Consider the following 20,074-nt stretch of genomic DNA (forward strand, 5'->3'; position numbering starts at 1 on the left):
GTTCATGGGAACGCCATGGGAACGTGATTTCCACGTTGTTAAATCAACTAGGTTGTCTTATTGTGATGTACAGAAACTTTCAACCATCTTCAAAAGTAGAGTAGCGGAAAGAGCCGCCCGGCATCACCCAACTTCGGCGAGTACCAGGATCTGCAAAGCCGGTCTCCTTGCTTTCCACCGCCCTCCGCCCAGTGATTCTGCTGCATGACCTGTGCGGGTCCGCAAGCCTCGTGCGTCTGTTCAGCTCAGCCAATTGCGACTCAGCGCCTGCCACCGCCACCCGCAACCCAACTTCACAGTTGTTTTTGCAAGTCTTTTTATCACCCCCCCCTTTTCTTTTTAAAGTAGGCTTCATGCTGGGTGTGGAGCCCAGTGTGCGGCTTGAACTCACAACCTTGCGGTCAAGACTTAAGCAGAGATCAAGAGCTGGATGCTTAACCGACTGAGCCATCCAGGCGCCCTCTCTTTAACATCCTTAAAGGTATTCTCACCGACTCTTCATAGACGCTCATTCTTTGGTCACTTTCTAACTTTGCATCGACTCCTCGATTCAACAACGACCTGGTGGGAACCTCTACCTTGTTTTGAAGCCGCCCATCGCTCCCCATGTCCTGATTCTCCCAGCAAATATTCTCCACGCAGGGCTCATTTTCTTAAACAAGCTTGTTTGTTCTTTTTTCCCCCCTGGCCGCACTTTCCAGCTGCTGCAATCAAACACCATTTAATGAAGCCACCAGTGATGAGCAGCTCTGCTTCTCGGCTAACAGACGAGCCGCCTTAGAACTTATTTCCGTCGTAGATCCTTTTATTTTTTATGTGCGGGAGGAAATTCTGCCATGACAAGACAGGGTTTTACATTTTTCCGGTTTTCCTGCTCATCTCTTTCCCGGGCATTGGGAAGACTTTGAGGAACGCTTGGCCGGGCGATACGTGTCGGACCCCATGACCCAGCTGCCGGGCCATCCCGCCACCCCCCACCAAGGTCTTGGTCTGTAACGGGACAGCAACATAGTCCACACTCCGGGACGCCTTACCAGCATGACATTCACAGTTCACCTTTGTCCTCTTGTCCTTCTTGTTTTAACATCAGAGATATGCGTTGGTAATTTGGGGCGGGGTAGAGGTCAGTAGGGGTGCGGGTTGCTGGCGCCACCGGTGAAGCGTGCGCTCTCGATCTCGGGGTTGTGAGTTTGAGCCCCAGGCTGGGCTTACTTACAAAAATAAAGCAAGAAAACCTAAGGAATTCACAGGATGCAGACTCGGAGAGCCACAGGGTTATGGCTGCGTCACTGCACCGGGCATGTTCTGGGGGGCGCGGGGTGGTGATGGCGCCACACGCAGTCCCCGCGCCCCAGGGAAGCGGGAAAACACGCACAGAAACTATGTACACAAACCAGCACGGGCTGTGCTCCAGTAAGATCTTATTGAGGGACACTGACATTTGAATTTCAAATAACTTTCATGTGCTACAGAAGAGGCTCCTTTCATTGTTTTCAACCATTTTCAAAATGTAAAAACACATGAGCTCACAGGCACACGAAAACAGGGGCCGGTCACATTCTGTCCACAGGTCAGAGCGGTCAGGCCCCGCTGGAAGTCAAGAAATGTTTTAATACCTTTAAAGTTCAAATTAGGGCACCGGGCTGGCTTAGATGGTGAAGCATCTGCCTTTGGCTCATGGTCATGATCTCGGGGTCCCGGCATCAAGCCCCATGTCGGGCTCCCTCTTTTTCCCTCTCCCTCTGCCCCTTCCCCTGCTTGTTCTCTCTCTCAAATAAGTAAATAAAATGTTTAATAAAATAATTCAAAAAAAAAGAAAGTTGAAATGAATGTAGTTAGTTGTCTCAGTAATACTTGCACGTATCTGAAATGGAATGACTCAGAGAAGGGAGCATAGTATGAAATCTTCCCATCCCGGCCACCCACTCCTAATTCCCCGAACTCCCTGGAGCCCCCCCCCCCCACCGCTAGTTTTGCCTATAATGCCCCAGAGCGAGTCTGTGAAAATAATGAGCAATCACAAGAAGTTAGACACTTCTTTCCTCTTCATGTTTACGTGACATGCCCCACGTCACACCCACTAATAAGGCTATAATGAAAAATGGGCAAGGATACGGAGGACCTGGGACCTGCACACATTGCTCATGGGAAACTAAAATGGGGCAGCCACTTAAGGAAACAGTCTGGCAGTTCCTCGAAAAGTTAAACGTAGAGTTACGACATGACCCGGTAATTCTACCCCTAGCATATACCCGAGAGAAATGAAAACGCGTTCATACAAAGGTTTGTACACGACTGCTCACAGCTGCACTGCTCCTCGGAGACAAACAGTGGAAACCACGCCAGCGTTCAGCCACAAATGTGTGCCATCCACATAACGGAATAGTACTCAGCCATCAAAAGGAACGCAGGACCGATCTGGGCCACAGCAAGGCTGAACCTCGAACGCATTTTCACAGCGAAGGCGAAGGGGAAAATAAAAATCAGCCACAAAAGGCAACATATTGTGTGACAGCATTTAGATGAAGGGCCCAGAACAGGTAAATCCACAGGGACAGAGAGTAAATTAGTGGTTGTCGGGGGCCGGTGGAAGGGAACGGGGGTGACTGCTAATGGGAACACGGCTGCTTTTGGACATGATGAAATTGCTCCGAAACTAAATTGTGGCGACAGTACGATCTTGTGAGTATGTAAAACCCGCAGCATTGTAGGCTTTAAAAGGGTAAATTACAGGGTGTGAGAACTAGGTCTCAAAAAGAAAAGGTACCAGACTATACACACACCTCACCTTTTCCCCTTAACTTTGTCCGGGAGCCAATTTAAGGGAGGGCAGGAAATGCAGAAACACTGAAATCAGGGCGTTGCTTTTGTCTGTGTGGCTCACTTAAAAACTATCCTCCCACATGGTTAAATCCCAAAACGCTTTCCTCAAGGAAGGGCATAAAATCGGAGAGCCTTTCTACAGCTGTGTTCAAAGACTCCAGAATAGGTTATCAGGAGGCCCAAACCCCTAAAAAGCAAGCCCATCTGAGACGGCTCCTTCCACGGGCTGACTCTTTCATACTCTTGCCTGAAAGTTGCAGGAATGGGGGAAAGAAAAGAGAGCGGACGGGCAGGAAATGGAATAAAGACACCCAGAGACAGTCTGAGATTCCCCAGCCCTCCCCTCCCTAAGGGAAGACCCTGCCCCTCCTGGGAAAGAGAACCCTTTCTCTCCTGCCCTCCTCCCTCCAAGGCTTGCTGGGCTGGGAACCAGAATCCAAACTCAATGTGCTCTGGGAGTGAAGGGCAGAACCAGGGTAGGAAAAGAATGGCAGCCTCAAAGAACGGCCAGGATGTGCCAACACAGACGGGCACACACCGGGTGTGATGGGAACACGGGCAGGGAAGAGCCGGCGGGTCACTTTCCTGTGGGCACGAGGTCATTGGTTCAAGGGCATCTTCTGGGAGGCGCCCACGGCTGCTGGAGCGGTCTGCTGTTTTGACCAACGTTCTGAACGCTGCTCTGTGCAAAATGAAATGGAGAGGCCAGAAACACTTTGGCAAAAGATCGAGGAAAGAATTCAGAGACTTCAGGAGACAGGAATGTCGAACTGGAACCAGCCAAGGCTTCCCACTCGCCAGGACCCCTCCCCCACCCCACCCCGCCGTCTTGTCTCCCATTAGGCTCGGAAAGACTACATTTACCTCTGCCTTGAGGAAAGGGCTGGTGAGGAAGACGGCAGCCTTTTCAGCCGGACCCTTAAGGACTTGGTCTCCCAGCCCGGAAACGCGGGCAGTGGGGGCGGTAGTGGGTTCTGATCCGCTTCAGTGGCGATGGGGAGAGCCAGAGGCAGCTTGGTCCAGGTGACCGCACTTAACCCGCCAGAAGCAGGTTCTACTTACGGGTTCTAGTTACCCTAACAAGCAACGAGGCGGGCGTTATGCAATTTTACAAAACCACGTGAAGCCTGGAGGTCTTTCGCGGCGGGTAATTAACCGAAGGGTCTCAGGCACTGAAGTGACTGAAGAGCCTTTTTTCTTCTTCATAAATGAAAACAGACCCAGGTCTGAGGACCACAGGCCTCGCTTTGGGACATCAGCACAATCAAGACACGAGAAAGTCAAGGCCTTCAACCTATTCTGAACACCAGGTCGCTTCATCGACTCTGAGTCTCTGGACCAGAATGAAGTGGACGCCAGGGAGCTGTGAGATCCAGGTAAGCACAAGGCAAACGGCAGGTCGTCCTCCTCACGGGCCCCAAAGAGAAATGTGCCCTAGGAGAACAGACCTACCCAAATCTCTGGCCTACCGGGTATTTATTCTAAGTTAGTGCTCATTACTGGGATCCTAAGAACTCTGAGCGTTACCAGTACCTGCCGTTCGCGGTGAAGGTCATGTGCTCCAGGTATCAGTGGGCTTGTGATCAGGCCCATCCTAAGGCTCTTTTCTGTTCCCATGAAAGCAGCGGGCAGGGGTCTCCTCAGCATCAGAACCCCCTCGCTGGCTCACTAAAGCAGGCATGAACTAAGTCGCACCATGGTCGGCAGGCCAAGAGGGAAATGATGAAACTTCCCCTTGCCTCCAAAAATCACAATCGAAAACAGTACTGTCTCTCTGAGGAAAACGCAGATCGGCCTTATCACTGGGTACTTGGGAGGGGTGTGCCTGGTGATTCCTAGGACATCCCCATGGGGCGCACAGTCCAGCCACTGCACAAAATGTCAATGAGTGAGCACGGGGTTCATGGGGTGGTTCCTCGGACGGCACAGAAACCCCCATTTCTCCTTACTGGAGAAGCCCCGCACGGTGCCCGGTGAGCACTTCTGACCCAGCACGCCGACCAGATGTCCTCCTTTATTCCTTTCCAGTCCTTCCGCAATGTCGTCTCACGTAAATTGGTCCCATCGGACACCTCACACCCAGCTCGCAGAAAGCTTCCTATTGATAGACCGGGAAGACAAGCAGTAACGGCTACACTGTGGGCTCCCTTTCTATGGCTTTTCTGCACCAACAGATCCTTGGAAGGCTGGAAGTGTGTTCATTCATCATCTAGCACATGGTTCCCGAAGCAGGAGTGATATTCAGACATTATCAAATGCATATGGAGCTCACGGAGACCCGGGCTGGGAGCTGCGTTTTCACTGGACGTGACTTGGCATTCTCTCCATTCGGGAAAACCAGGGAGATGTTTGAGTTACGCAGGAGACACATGTGTGGGGATATTTAACATCATACATATCGGCACTTTGAGCTCGTGTCTGTGCGCGCGCCCACAAAAGCCATGGGAAGGGGGACGGCAGTAATATTTACTGTTTTTGCCAGGTTGGCACCCCAGTGCCTTTGGGGACAAGGACCCCGGCCTCCAATCGTGTGGTACTGAAGGGGGTGCCAAACAGGAAACCTTCTCCCGTGGTCACATGACAGGGCAATCATAATTCCTTACTGGTGGGAACATTTCAAGTGGCAAGATGCAGAAAACTCAATTAAAATGGCTTTTGAATGAAGGACACCCAAGCGCATTGATACAACACTACACAGAGGAATGCCCTTTTTCTTTTTTTTTTTTAAGAACACATGGGACATTGACCAAGCTAGACCATATTCTGGGAAATAAAGCAAGCCTCACCAAATTTAAAAGAATTAGATCATACAAAGTATATTTTCTGACCACAAAACAATTAAACTAAAAAATCAAGAACAAAAGACATCTGAAATATTCTCAACTATTTGGAAATTAACACACTTCTAAATAACCCACGGGTCAAGGAAAAGTCACAAGGGCAATTAAAACTATTTTGAAGTGAATGAGATGAACACAAAAGCTGTAGGATGAAGCTAAAGCAGTACTTAGAGAAAAAAATTACAGCATTAAATACTTATATTCGGGAAAAAAAGTATCAGGGGTGCCTGGGTGGCTCAGTGACTTAAGTGTCTGCCTTCAGCTCAGATCGTGGTCCCGGGATCGAGCCCCACATTGGGCTCGCTGCTCAGCAGGGAGTCTGCTTCTCCTTCTCCCCCCATCCCCGTTTGTGCTCTTTCTCTCCTCTCTTCCTCTCTTTCCAAAAAATAAATAAAATCTAAATACAAAACAAAACAAAACAAAAAAACCAGAAGGTATCAAATCAGTGATCTGAGCTACCTTAAAAAACTGGGGTCGCTTGTGTGGCTCAGTCAGTTAAGCATCTGCCTTTGGCTCAGGTCATGATCCCGGGATCCTGGGATCATGCTCGGGCTTTGGCGGGGGGGTCCCTGCTCAGTGGGGAGTCTGCTTCTCCCTCTCCCACTCCTCCTGCCTGTGCTCTCTCTCCATCAAATAAATTAAAAAAGAAAAAAGAAGTTGGAAGATTAGCTTAAGCCCAAAGCAGAAAGAAGCAAGTAATAAAGATAAAAGTAGAGGGGCGCCTGGGTGCCTCAGTCATTAAGCGTCTGCCTTCAGCTCAGGTGATGATCCCAGGGTCCTGGATCAAGTCCCCCATTGGGCTCCCCGATCAGCGGGGAACCTGCATCTCCCTCTCCCTCTGCCTCTCCCCCTGCCTCTCCCCCTGCTTGTGTTCTCTGTCTCTGACAAATACATAAATAAATAAAAACTTCAAAAAATAAAGATGAAAGCAGAAATCAGTGAATGAAAACAGAAAAATTATAGAGAAAAATCAGTCAAGCCAGAAACTGATTCCTCAGAAAGATCAATCAAATTTATAAACCTCTAGCCCGATTAAGGGGGAAAAGAGAGAGAGAAGCTATAGACGACCAATATCAAGAAAGAACGAAAGATCTTACAGGTCTAGATCTTAGACATTAAAAGCATCGGGTAATATTTAAACAACGGTATACCTATAAATTCGACAAGTTTGATGAAATGGACAAATCCTCCGAAAGACAAACTTCCTAAGTTCACCAAAGAGGAACTGGATGATCCTGATATTCCTGGAGATAATAGGAAATTGTATTTGTAGTTTAAAATCTTAAAAACAAAACTCCAGACCTAGATGGCTTCGGAGACGGATTCCACCAAACATTTAGAAAGAATACAAATTCTCACAAAATTTTCCAGAAAATTGAAGCAAAGAAATTACTTCCTAACTCAGTTTTAGGCCATTATCCAATATCCATATTTGAAGTAAATATTACAAGAAAAATAACCTTCAGGTCATTATCCCTCATGAACATAGATACAAAAATGGTCACAAAATATGGGAAAGGTGAATCCAGCAATACATAAAAGGAAAAATCTATCAAGACAAAGTAGGTAATCCTGCAAATGCAAAATTGTTTCAATATTCAAAAACCAATTAATGGAATCAGTAGACCAAAGGAGAAAAGCCACATGAATATCTCAATACAAGAAAGAAAGAGAAAAAAAAAAAAACTAAAAAAGCATTTGATGAACTTCAACAATTCATGATAAAAACTTTCCACAAACCAGGACTAGAAGGAACGTCCTCACCCTGATAAAGTTCAATGACAAAAGGACCTACAGCTAACATCGTACTGAACTGTGAAAACCAGAAGGCTTTCTCCTAACAACAGGAACAATGCAAGACTGTCTGCTCTCATCACTTCTATTCAACATCATACCCGAGGCCTTAGCCAGTGGGATAGGGAATAAGAACAAAAGTCACATCGACTGATAATCAAGAATAGAACAATTCACGGACGACATGATTATCTACGTAGAATATACAAGAGCCTATTTTTAAAAAGCTTCTAGAACTAGGGGTCGCCTGGGTGGCTCAGTTTGTTAAGGGTGGGACACTTGATCTCAGCTCCGAAGTTGATCTCAGGATGGTGAGTTCAATCCTGGCCCTGGGCTCCACACTGAGCCTCCAGCCTACTTAAAAATTTTAAAAAAAGGGGTGCCTGGGTGGCTCAGTGGGTTAAGCCTCTGCCTTTGGCTCAGGTCATGATCTCAGGGTCCTGGGATCGAGCCTTGCATCGGGCCCTCTGCTTGGCAGGAAGCCTCCTTCCCCCACCGCCCCTCTCTGCCTGCCTCTGCCTACTTGCGATCTCTGTCAAATAAATAAATAAAATCTTCTTTTAAAAAAATTAAAAAGCTTCTAGAACTAATAAGCGCTTTCAGCAAGGTCACAGTATGCAATGTCAATTCAATCGATTACATTTCTATACACTAGCAATCAACTATTAGAAAATGAAAGATTCTGAAATGCCATTTACAAGGGCACTAAAAAATCATGAAATGCGTAGGCTAAAATCTAACAAAATGTGTGCAAAATCTGCATGCTGAAAAAGATGAAAAACCGATGAAAGAAATCAAATAAGGCCTAGGTAAATGCCGACATATTTTGTATTCATGGGTGGGAAGACTCCATATTGTTAAGATGTAAATTACACCAAAAATTGATCTAGAAGTGCAGTATGATTCCAATCAAAAATCCTAGAACGATTTCTGTAGAAATAGACAAGCTGACTGTAAAGTGTACAGACAAAGGCAAAGGAAGTAAAGGGGCGAAATAATTTTTAAAAGAAGAAAATGGGACTCTTGCTCTGTGGCCCGCTTGGTAAGGACGGAGGAATCACCACTCCATCCTCACAAGTCCGTAAGCAAAAGGCCGCACAGAAAGCCCAACACGCCGAGAAATCCACGCGTCCTCTCCGATCCTTGGGAGAAGTGAGATGGAGACAGAGCAGGGCTGCGCTCTGGCAGCGGACACCCCATGTGCTTGAGTAGGTGTCTTGCAGGGACGCGGGGACAGGAGGGCTTAGCGAAGGGGCCCAGGAAGACTGGCAACACGGGCCGCAGCCAGTGTGCGCCAAGGTGGACCTTGCACCGACTCCTTCCCTCCTCACAACCCCAGACGCGGCGCCCCGGGGTGGAGACGCAGCACGCCAGGGAGCCCGCGGTGCACCGGGAGGCTCGGTGTGTCCCCTGCACCTGCGCGCCCCCCATGCGGTGTCCCTCCTGGCTCAGCAGGGCTCCTGTCCCGCCACACCCTCTGGGGAAGCCTCCCCGAGCCAGCCTAAAGGACCCTTCGTTTTGGGGCTGTCTCCCTCATCGCTCTCCACTGCTCGGAGCGGCCCACGACCTCAGACGGGAACCAGGCCGCCCCGCACACCCCTGCCCCCTCCCCGCAATCAGCAGCGCCCGCAGATGGAGAAGGAGCCACAAGTCACCGAGACAGCGCTGGGCAGGGGGACCGGACCTGCAGCTGGGCAGTTGCTGGGCTCTGACAGTTCTGAGGGGTAACAACTGTGGGGCAGAGATCGGAGAACCCCTGCTTTGGGGGTTTGCCTCCAGGAGCTTACCAGGGCCTTGGCGGTGAGAATCGGAGAAGTTCCGAGCTGCTTCCCGCGGGGGGTAGCTTGGCGGCTGGCTCTTACCCCGCATAACCCACCTGGGGGGAGGGAAGGCGCACCTGCGGCCCCTCCGGCCTTCCCGGCCCGCCCACCTAAGGAGGGAAGAGAAATCACAACCACCGGGGAGGGACAGGGGAAGGACATGCGACCACTGAGCCCACCCCCCGGGGCTCCGGAGCTCGGCCTTTCCCCACACCTGTACCCCGCACTGCAAAAGGTCCGACCACTGCAGGGCATTTACCCCGCACATCATGCCCACCTCTCCACAAAACATTAAAAGGCCTAATAAAAGGTGGAAAATACAATTTAAAGAGACAGAGCAAACAGCAGAACCAGACTCAGAGATGGCAGGGAGGCTAGAATGATGAGACCGGGAGACTTAAAAATTAAGATTGATATGTTAAGTGTTGTTTCGTTTTGTTTTGTTCTGTTTTGTCTTGTTTTTAAGTAGGCTCCACATCCAACTGGAACTCAGAACGATGGTGGCAGGTTCTACTAACTGAGTCAGCCTGGTGTCCCCATATGTTAACGGTTTTAATGGGCAAGTAGACAGCATGCACGACATGGGGATAATGTATGCAGAGAGAAGAAAAAATACAAGAGAAATGCTGGACATCAAAGACCATAACAGAAAGAATGCGTTTGATGGGCTTATGAGCACACTGGGCACAGCTGGAAAAAGATTCTCGGAGCTTGGACATAGACAATCGAAACTTCCCAAACTAAAAAAAGCAAAGAGAAAAGAACACCCTGGGAAGAAAATGAAATAGAATATTCCCAAACACTGGGACAACCACAAACGTAACATACCCGTTGTGGGAAGAGCAGAAGGACAAGGGAGAAAGGAGAAGACATTTCTGAACAGTAAGGATGGAGAATTTCCCCCCATTAAAGTGAGAGAGATACCAACCCTCAGGTCCAGGAAGCTCACAGAATGCCACACAGGATTAATGTAAAACAAACAAACCAACAAACCAAAAACAAAACAAAACACACCTAGGTATATCATATTCAAACTTCAGGAAATCAAAGATAAAGAAAAAATGTTGAAAGAAACCAGAGGAATAAACCACCTTACCCACAGAAAAGCAAAGTTAAGATCTCCATCCAGCTTCTCCTCAGAAACCATGCAAGCAAGAAGAGAGTGGGATGCAATATTTAAAGTGCTTAAAGAAAACCCCCCACCAATCTCGAATTCTGTATCCTGACCAATTATCCTTTAAAGGTGAAAGAGAAATGAAGACTTTCTCAAAAAAAAAAAAAACAAAAAAAAACCGAACACTAAGGGGATTTGTTGCCAGTAGACCTGCCTTACAAGAAATGTTGAAAGTTCTTTAGAGAAGGGGCTCCCGGCTGGCTCAGTTGGTGGGACATGTACCTCTTGATCTCAGGGTTGTGAGTTCGAGCCCCATGCTGGGTGTAGAGATTACTTAAAAATAAAAATAAAAAAGTCTTCCAAAAAATGTTCTTTAGAGAGAAGGAAAATAATATAGGTTGGAAATTCAGATCTGTATATAGAAATGATGAGCACTGGAGACTACATAAGTGAAGGTGAAATCCAAACTTTTTTTCATTATTCTTAACTGACCTAACAGATAGGAGTTTGTTCAAAATAAGATCAACAACGTGATCAATGATGCGTTGATATATGGTGCTTGTATATCACGGAAGTGATGACAGCAATGACATGACGGATGGGACGGAGGGAGTAGGAATAGCTTCTTGTTATAAGAACCATAACTATACCACAGAGCAGTGGAGTGTTATTTGAAAGTAGACTTGGATTCCTGGTAAATGTATGACAAAGTCTAGGGCAGCCACTAAAAAACGTGAAAAAAAAAATAGTGCATATGCCAAGACAGGAGAGAAGATGGGACCAGATAAAAAGCTCAACTCAATTGACAAAGGGCAGAAAGAACGGAAGATGAAAAATAGGAACAAAGAATAAAGGCAACAAATAGAGAACTGGAACAAATATGATAGGTATTAATCTAGTAATGTCAAAGTTGACTTTGAATGGAAATGGCCTAAGCACACCAAAAAGACAGAAATTGTCAGTAGGGACAAAAAAAAAAAAAAAAAAAAGACAGAGACTCATCCATACGGTGTCTACAAGAAATCCATTTTAAACTTAAAGACATATATAGATTAAAAGTAAATGGATAGAGAAAGATAAACAATACTAACCCTGAATTGGGGAGAAAAAAACAGGAATAGCTATATTGATTTCAGACAGAGAAGACTTCAGAGCAAAGAAAATGATCAGGGATAAAGATGGCCACATCACATTAGTGAGAAAAGGGTCAGTTCTCCAAGAAGTTGTGACAGTCTTCGATGTGTACGCACCTAACGACAGAATGTCAAAGTGCTGGAGACAGACACTGACAAAATAGCAAGAAGAAACAGATGAACCCACTGGCCAAGTTGGAGGCTTCAAAACCCCTTCCTCACAAGTGGGTAGATTCGGCAGGCGGCCAGTCAGTAAGGATATGGTGGAATTAACTACCATCGATCCCCTGCGTATACTGGACATCTGTAGAATACTTTGTCCTACAAGAGCAGATTCATCTCCAGCTCACACGGAACATATTCCGAAAGAGACCACATTCTGGACCATAAAGCAGAATGTAAAAGAGAAAACCAGACACTGTCTTCTGTCAGGGCACAATGGAATTAAAGCAGAAATTACGAACAAAGGTAGCTGAAAACTCCAAATATATGGAGATTAGATAACACACTTATAAATAACACGTGAGTCAAAGAAGAAATCACGAGAGAAATTTTAAAATATTTTGAACTGAATGAAAATACAACTTTTCAGGGTGCCCGGGTGGCTCAGTCAGTTAAGCACCTGCCTTCAGTCTGGGTCATGATCTTGGGGTCCTCCTCTGTGGGAAGCCTATTTCTCCCTCTCCCACTCCCCCTGCTTGTGTTCCCTCTCTTGCTGTCTCTCTGTCAAATAAATCAATAAAATCTTTAAAAAATAAAATAAAATAAAAATTGCCACAGGAATCGATGAACTTGAGATCAGGAAATCAATAGAAAAAAATCAACAAAATCAAAAGTGGATTCTTGGGGCACCTGAGTGGCTCAGTGGGTTAAGCGTCTGCCTTCAGCTCAGGTCACGATCCCGGGGTCCTGGGATGGAGCCCCGAGACGGGCTCTCTGCTCAGCAGGGAGCCTGCTTCCCTCTCTCTCTGCCTGCCTCCTGCCTACTTGTGATTTCTCTCTCTGTCAAATAAATAAATAAATAAAATCTTAAAAAAAAAAGAAAGTTGGTTCTTTGCAAATATCAGTAAAATCAATAAGCCTCTAGCCAGGCCAGCTAAAAAAAGACATGACACAAATTACTACTAATATCAGAAAAGAAAGAGAGGGCATGCTGAGATCCCATGGATATTAAAATTATAATCAGGGGGCACCTGGCTGGCTCAGAGCATGAGACTCTTGATCTCAAGGTTGTGGGCTCAAGCCTCACATTGGACATAGAGAGTACTTAAAAATAAATTCTTAAGTAAATAAATAAATATGTAAAAATATAATCAGGGCATATTATCAACAACATACCTGCAAATTTGATAACAAAGAAGAAACGGATGTTTCCCTTCCTTGAAAGATAGAATCAGCCAAAACCCACACAAGAAGGATCAAGACAACTGAATGGGCCTAAATCTATTACAGAAATTGAATCAACAATTAATAATCTTCTAAAACAGAAAGCAATAGACCCAGATTGGTTCACTGATGACTTCTTCTAAACTTTCAAGAAAGAGATGATACCAATTCAATATCAACTCTTTCAGAGGAGAGAAACAGAGGGACTATTTCCTAACTCATGCTTACGAGGCCAGTATTTTTACCTTCCTACCAAAAATAGACAAAGACATTATAAGAAAAGAAATCTATAGACCTACATCTTCCATGAACATAAATGAAAATATATATGTAATATAAAATGATATATAACTATATATACATTTGCACATTAAATCTAATAATATGAAAAGAATTATACATCAGGACCGAGTGAGATTGATCCCAGTTATGCGAATCTGGTTTAACATTCAAAAATCAATTCCTGTGATTCGTCGTATCAACAGGCTAAAAAAAAGAAAGAAAGAAAGAAAAGAAAAACCACATGCATATTACTGAGGATAAGAAGCTACATATTGTACGATTCCAAAAATATGACATTGTGGGGAAGGCAAAACTCCGGAGACAGTAAACAGATCAGTGGGGTGGACAGAGTTAGGGCTGACAGACAGACGGACCACAGACAATCTCCAGGGCAGTGGAACGGTTCTATACCTCACTGTAAAGGTCAATATGTCCTTTAAAATTTGTTCAAACCTAGAGAGTATGTAACACCAAGAGTCAACCCTTAGGTAAACTGTGGACTTTGGGTGATGATGACGGGTCAGTGTAGCGTCATGGAATTTTAATGAACGCACCACTGTCCTGGGGGCTCTTGCTGGGGGGCTCTGCACGGGAGTAGAGAAAGGCAGGAGACATGTGAGAAGTCTCTGTACCTCCCATTCAATTTTGCTGGGGACCTAAAACAATTAGTTTATTTAAAACAAAACAAAAAAACAAACAAACAAAAAAACAAAAGAAAGAACGAGTTAAAAGAAAGAAAGAAGAGACAAGAAAGATAACAATAGTGGCCAGGCCACGAAAAGCCTTGTAAAGAGTGAAGGAGACTAGGTCTTACCCCAAGAGCTTTAGGAGATGGGATGACTGTTGTTTCCTGTGCTTCTGTAACAAACTATTACAAATTGGGGATTTAAAACAAGAGAAATGCATCCTCACGCGCTTCTGGAGGCCAGAAGTCCCAAATCAGGTTCCTGGTGGTCCCATCCTTCTCTTAAAGACTTTAAAGGAATCCTTTTTTCTTTTGTTTTTTTTGTTTGTTTGTTTGTTTGGGTTGTTTCTGTTTTTGTTTTTGCCTCCTCTGTGTACACCGGACTCTGATAGTCCTTGACCTTGTCTGCCATAGAATCGCTCTATGACCCACCTCTATCTTCAGGGCGCCTTCCCCTCTGAGTCTCTTCCGAAGACACTACTCATTGGATTTAGGGCTCACCCAGATAATCCAGGATGATCTCGTTTTGAGATCCTTAACTTAGTTATAACTGCGAAGATCCATTTTCCAAATAAGGTCACATTCACAGATTCCGGGGATCAGGACACGGGCATATCTTTTGGGGGAGCACCCTGCAACCTGCTCTCATGTTAAGCCCCTTAACCCACATCTGTTGGGTTGCTGCATTCGTTAAGCCTCTTTAGGTGACTTCTGAGACCTACCCGGGCTACACCCAAGCCAAAAAGGTGTGTGTGGGGGGGGGGGGCGGTAAATGGGGCTGCTGGCTATCACGGGGAAGGTGACGAAATCGAAGGAAAAGTGTAGCGGCTGGCCTCGCAGAGGTCCAGGGCAGCCTTGGCAGTGAGAAGTCATGAATTATTGCTTTAGATCAGGGGTTGGCAAATAGTTTCTGTAAATGACCAGACTGTCAATGTTTTCAGCTCTGCAGGACGCACAGTCTCTGTTGCAACTGCTCAGCTCTGATGTTGTACATCAAAGCGGCCACAGACAGATGTAAAGGAATGAGCGTGGCCCGCTTCCAATATTGATTCCCTATTTACTTATGAAATTTTCCAACTTCCCTTTCAAAAACAGGAGGGGGGTCTCATCAGCGGGGCTGTGGTCATGTGCCCGCCTCGTGGCTGGGGGGGTGCAGGGTGGGGTGGGGGGGGGCGATGGGAGGGTCAGTGTTGGGGTGAGACACCGCAAGAGACAGACCCACCAAAAGCAAATGAAAGAGAGAATGTGTTGCCCACAGGAAAATCAAGATGCTCTTAGAAAACAGAGGGGACAAGGTACGGCCGAATCCTAGTATCTAGACCGAGGAAGGAATGTGGCGCTGTGCCAGGCTTGGAGGACCCTGTGTGACTAAGGACCATCACGACTCGAGCTCTCACGAAGCCCACAGTCAAGCTGAGAGAGACAGCAAAGAAACCCGCGTGAGTGTCCAGTAGCGTGGAGACACACACTGCAGCGGAGAGGAACAGGGTCCACTACCGGGCGGTTCCGTCTCAGCGCTACGGGCACTTGGGGCCGGATCATTCTTTGCTGTGGGGTCTGTCCTGCACCTTGTGAGAACCTCTGGTCCATGATGAAACACAGGAGGGGAACCCGCGCTCTTCTGCGGAGTCAGCAAGGCTACCCCCTGGGAAACGACGGATGAGTTGAGGACTAAAGGATGGAGAAAAGTTACCTAGACCAAGGAAAAGAGGAAATCACAACCCAAGCAGAGAGAACACGGCAAATGCAAGGCCTTTGTGGCTGAGAGGGTGACGTGCTGAAGAACAGACAGGGGTCACAAGGCTGGAAACAACCCCACGCAATCTGGGGAGGGGCGTGCACGTGTGTACTCGCGTGCCTGCGCGTGCGCTTGAAGCCACTGGGCTGTCTTCGCAGATCAGAGACCGTAAGAACTAAAACAAACAACTACAGGACAAAGGCCCCATAGCAGTGGAATGGAAGACCGAGGAGGCGAGGAAGGGGTTGTGGCCTGGGATCCAAGGTAGAAAGGACCAACCCTTTCGTGGCATTGAGGACGCAGAAAAGTAAAAGGATCAAGGTCAGGGACATTCGGTGATGAGTTGAAAATGTGGCAAGAGGGACATGTTTGGGGCATGAACTTTACGTATCGCCCTTGATGAGACGTGGCGGTGCCATTCGCCCACGCAGATGAATTAATTCATCTCTAGACACTGAAGCAACCTTGTGTTCCTGGAATAAATCCCGCCCGCTCACAGGCTCTGGTCCTTCTTACGTGTTGCCGGATTTGGTTTAGTTTGTTCTTTTTCTTCTTCTTTTTTTTTTTTTAAAGATTTTATTTATTTATTTGACAGAGAGAGATCACAAGTAGGCAGAGAGGCAGGCAGAGAGAGAGAGGAGGAAGCAGGCTCCCTGCTGAGCAGAGAGCCCGATGCAGGGCTCGATCCCAGGACTCTGGGATCATGACCTGAGCTGAAGGCAGAGGCTTAACCCACTGAGCCACCCAGGCGCCCTTAGTTTGTTCTTTTTCTAATTTCTTGAAGGGAGAGATTAGGTGATGGATTGGAGGCCTTTCCCTTTTTTCCAAGATAGGCGTTTACGGCCATAACCGTCATCATAAGCTGCACTGTTCCATCCCACACCTCTTCTTATGCTGTGTTCTTGATTCTCCCGAGTTACTGTTTCACTTCTCCTGCGATTTCTTCTTTGATCCATAAATTACTTAGAAAGGTTGTTTAATTTTGAAGAATTCTAGGTTTTCCTAGGTATCTTTCAGCTGAGGGTCTCCATTTTAATTCTGTTGTGACAAGAGAATGTACTTCTTCATATGATTTTAGTCTTTAAACACTTGAGTCTTGTTCTGTGGTCCAACTGATGGCTGATCCTGGAGAACATCCCATGGGCTCTTGACAAGAATACGTATTCTTTTTTTTAAATCTTTTTTTAAGATTTATTTATTTTCTTTGAAAGAGAGAGCATGAGTGTGTGGGGGAGGGGGAGAGCAGAGGCAGAGGGAGAGAGAGCATCCCAAGCAGACTTCCCACTGAGCACAGAGGCCCACTCGGGGCTCGATCCCATGATCCATGAGATCACAACCTGAGCCAAAACCAAGAGCTGGATGTTCAACCCACTGAGCCATCCAGACACCCCAACATGTGTCCTTTAACCTTTGGGTAGTTTTCTATAAATGTCAGGTCAAGCTGATGGATAGGGTTGTTCAAGTCTTCCATATCTCTGTTGATTTTTTAAAACTGTGATAAAAACACATCACAGAAAATTTACCATCTTAACCATTTCTGAGGGTCTGGTTTTGTGTTGTTAGATATATTCATTCATCCAACATTGTTGAGATACAGATGTCCAGAACTTCATCATCTCACAAAACTGAAACTCTACACCCACCAAAAGCAACTCCCCTTAGCCCTCATAACCACCATCCTACTTTCTTTCTATGAGTTTGATTATTTTAGGTAACTCCTATAAGTGGACTCATTCAGTATTGACCTGCCTGTGACTGACTTATTTCACTTCCGGTAATGTCCACAGGTTCATCCATGTCGTCGCATGGGATAGGATTTCCTTCCCTTTAAAGACTGGACTGTTCCACTGCACGTGCCCACCGCACTTGGTCTACTCCGTCATCCACCGGTGGACCTTTGGGCTACTTCACTTCTTGCCTGTTGTGAACATGAGATGCAAATATCTCTTTGAGACCGTGCTCTCCATTCTCTTGGATATATACTCAGAAATGGAATTGCCGGATCACATGGTAATACTGTTTTTCATTTTTTAAGGGACCGCCATATTGTTTTCCATAGCCGCTGTGCCATCTTGCAATCCTACTCTTGCTTACATTTTTGCCCAGTTGTTTGTTAATTATTGAGAGTGTCGCTGAAGTCACTAACTAAAATTACTGGGTTGTCCATTTTTCCTTTCAGTTAAGTCAATCTTTCCTTCACTTCTTTGGGTTAATCATGAGAGATTGATAATGTGCACATATATTTATAATTGTTATATCTAACTTAGGTATTGACCGTTTATCATTATGATCTGTCTTAAAGGCTTAAAGTCTGTTTGTCTGATATATATATTTTTTAATTTTATATATTTATTTGAGAGAGAGACAGAACACAAGCAGGAGGGAGGGGCAGAAGGAGAGGAAGAAGCAGACTCCCCACTGAGCAGGTAGCCCGACACGGGGCTCCATTCCAGGACCCCGGAATCATGACCTGAGCCAACGGCAGACGCTCAACTGACTGAGCCACCCAGGTGACCTTATTTATCCGATATTAATACAGAAACTCCAGCTTTCTTATGGTTACTGTTTGCATGGCATATCTTTTTTTTCTATCCTTCTGCTTTCATTTGTGTCTTTGAATCTATGGTGGGCCTTGCTTTTTCATCCATTCTGACAATCTCTGTCTTTTGAAGTATTTAGTCTGTTCACATTAAGGACTTTGCTGATATGACTAGATTTACAACTGTCATTTTACAATTTGTTTTCTATTTGTCATATGTCTCTCTTTGTTCTCCTTTGCTGTCTTATATTAAATATGTTTTCATGAATCACTTAGATTCGTCAGTTAATTTTTTTTTACTATTTTTTGAGTTATTTTATTCGTGGTTGTTCTAAAGATTACAACATGCTTTTTAATTTAGCACAATCTGCTTCAGAATACTAAATTTCAGTAACATACAGGAACTTTCTCCAAGCATGTCTCATTTTTCTCCCCATCCTTTGCACCATTATAAACCCAGTCACACAGTGTTAGAACTATTGCTCTGCCCCATCTTACATATTTTTAAAAAGCAAGAGAAGAGATGAAATCTACTTACAGAGACTTTTATACTTACCATTTCCAGTATTCTTCATATCTCCTCATGAGTTCAAGTTACCATCTAGTGTTAATTTCAACTTGAAGAACTTCCTTTAGTATTTCTTGGAAAGCAAGTCTGCTAGCAACAAATTCTTTCAGTCTTTGTTTATCCTCAAATGTATTTATTTCACTTTCATTTTTGTATTTGCTAGCTATAGAATTCTTGCTTGACAGTTTCTTTTATTTCAGCATTCTGAATATGTCATCACTGCTTTTGGCCTCCATTACTTCTGATGAGAGGTCAGTCATTAATTGTGTATCCCCTGTTGCTTCCTTTTGACGTCCATTTGCATCATAAATGTTTCTCCATCCCCTTGTTTCCAATCTGCAGGAAGACTTTCGGTCTCAAATGAGTCTCTTGTAGGCAGCATATAGACGGGTCTTGTTTTTTGTTTTTTGGTTTGTTTTTTTTAATCCAGGATGATCTCGTTTTGAGATCCTTATTCTGACACCCTAGGTCTTTTGATGGGAACATTTAGTCCATGTAGTCCTCCGAAAATTACATTTTCGGAGTAATTATCGATAGTTATGTATTTAGTGCCATTTTATTACTTCTTTTGTCATTGTTTCCAGATATTTTCTCTGTTCCTTTCTTGTCTTGGTCACTTTTGGTCTTTCCCTTGTTGCTTTCTGGAGTAAGAGCATCCTGGGGCACCTGGCTGGCTCAGCAGGTGGAGTGAGTGATTCTTGATCTCAGGGTTGTGAGTTTGAGCCCCATGTTGAGTGCAGAGATGACTTAAAAATAAAATCTTTAAAAAAAGGAAAAAAAAAGGAGTATCCACAGGCAAAAATGTCACCGATTTCACACTGTTCTTAACTGAAGTTTAGTAATTTTATTAATAAACCTTCTCTTTTGTTGTATGCCTTAGACCAATTTCCAGTGGGTTATAATGGCATTTTTGACAGTTTTGTCCACTTTTTTTTAAACAAAGATTTTATTTATTTGAGATAGAGTGAGAGAGCAAGCATGAATTGAGAGAGGGAGCAGAGGGGGAGGGAGAGGCAGACTTCCCGCTAAGCAGGGAGCCTGATTCAGGACTCCATCCCAAGACCCGGGACCATGACCTGAGCTGAAGGCAGACAATTAACCAACTGAGTCACCCAGGTGCTCCTGATTTCACATTTTTAAAAAACACTCTTGATACCTGTTTTAGTTAAGTATTCCTCATAAGAAATGGCCTCAAATTTGTTGGCTTAAGACAACACATATTTATTATCTGATAGTTTCTGTAGGGCAGAAATTTAGAAGCGATTTATCTCCATGCTTCTGATGCGAGTTCTCTCGTGAGGTTGCAGTCAAGTTGTCACCTGGGACTGGACTGGGGGTCAAGAGCCACTTCC

The 20,074-nt window shown here is 45.3% G+C and overlaps 1 long non-coding RNA gene across 1 annotated transcript in view; it reads right to left on the reverse strand.

Annotated features, from left to right (window-relative positions):
• The window catches only part of LOC123926713, a 46,430-nt gene that overhangs the window by 12,775 nt on the left and 13,581 nt on the right, over positions 1-20,074 (reverse strand). The window contains exon 2 of the long non-coding RNA XR_006815302.1: positions 9,245-9,387. This is a non-coding gene — a long non-coding RNA (uncharacterized LOC123926713). The remainder of the gene's footprint in view (positions 1-9,244; positions 9,388-20,074) is intronic.

Source organism: Meles meles, chromosome 16 (genome assembly GCF_922984935.1).
Source record: "Meles meles chromosome 16, mMelMel3.1 paternal haplotype, whole genome shotgun sequence".
Taxonomy (NCBI): Eukaryota; Metazoa; Chordata; class Mammalia; order Carnivora; family Mustelidae; genus Meles; species Meles meles.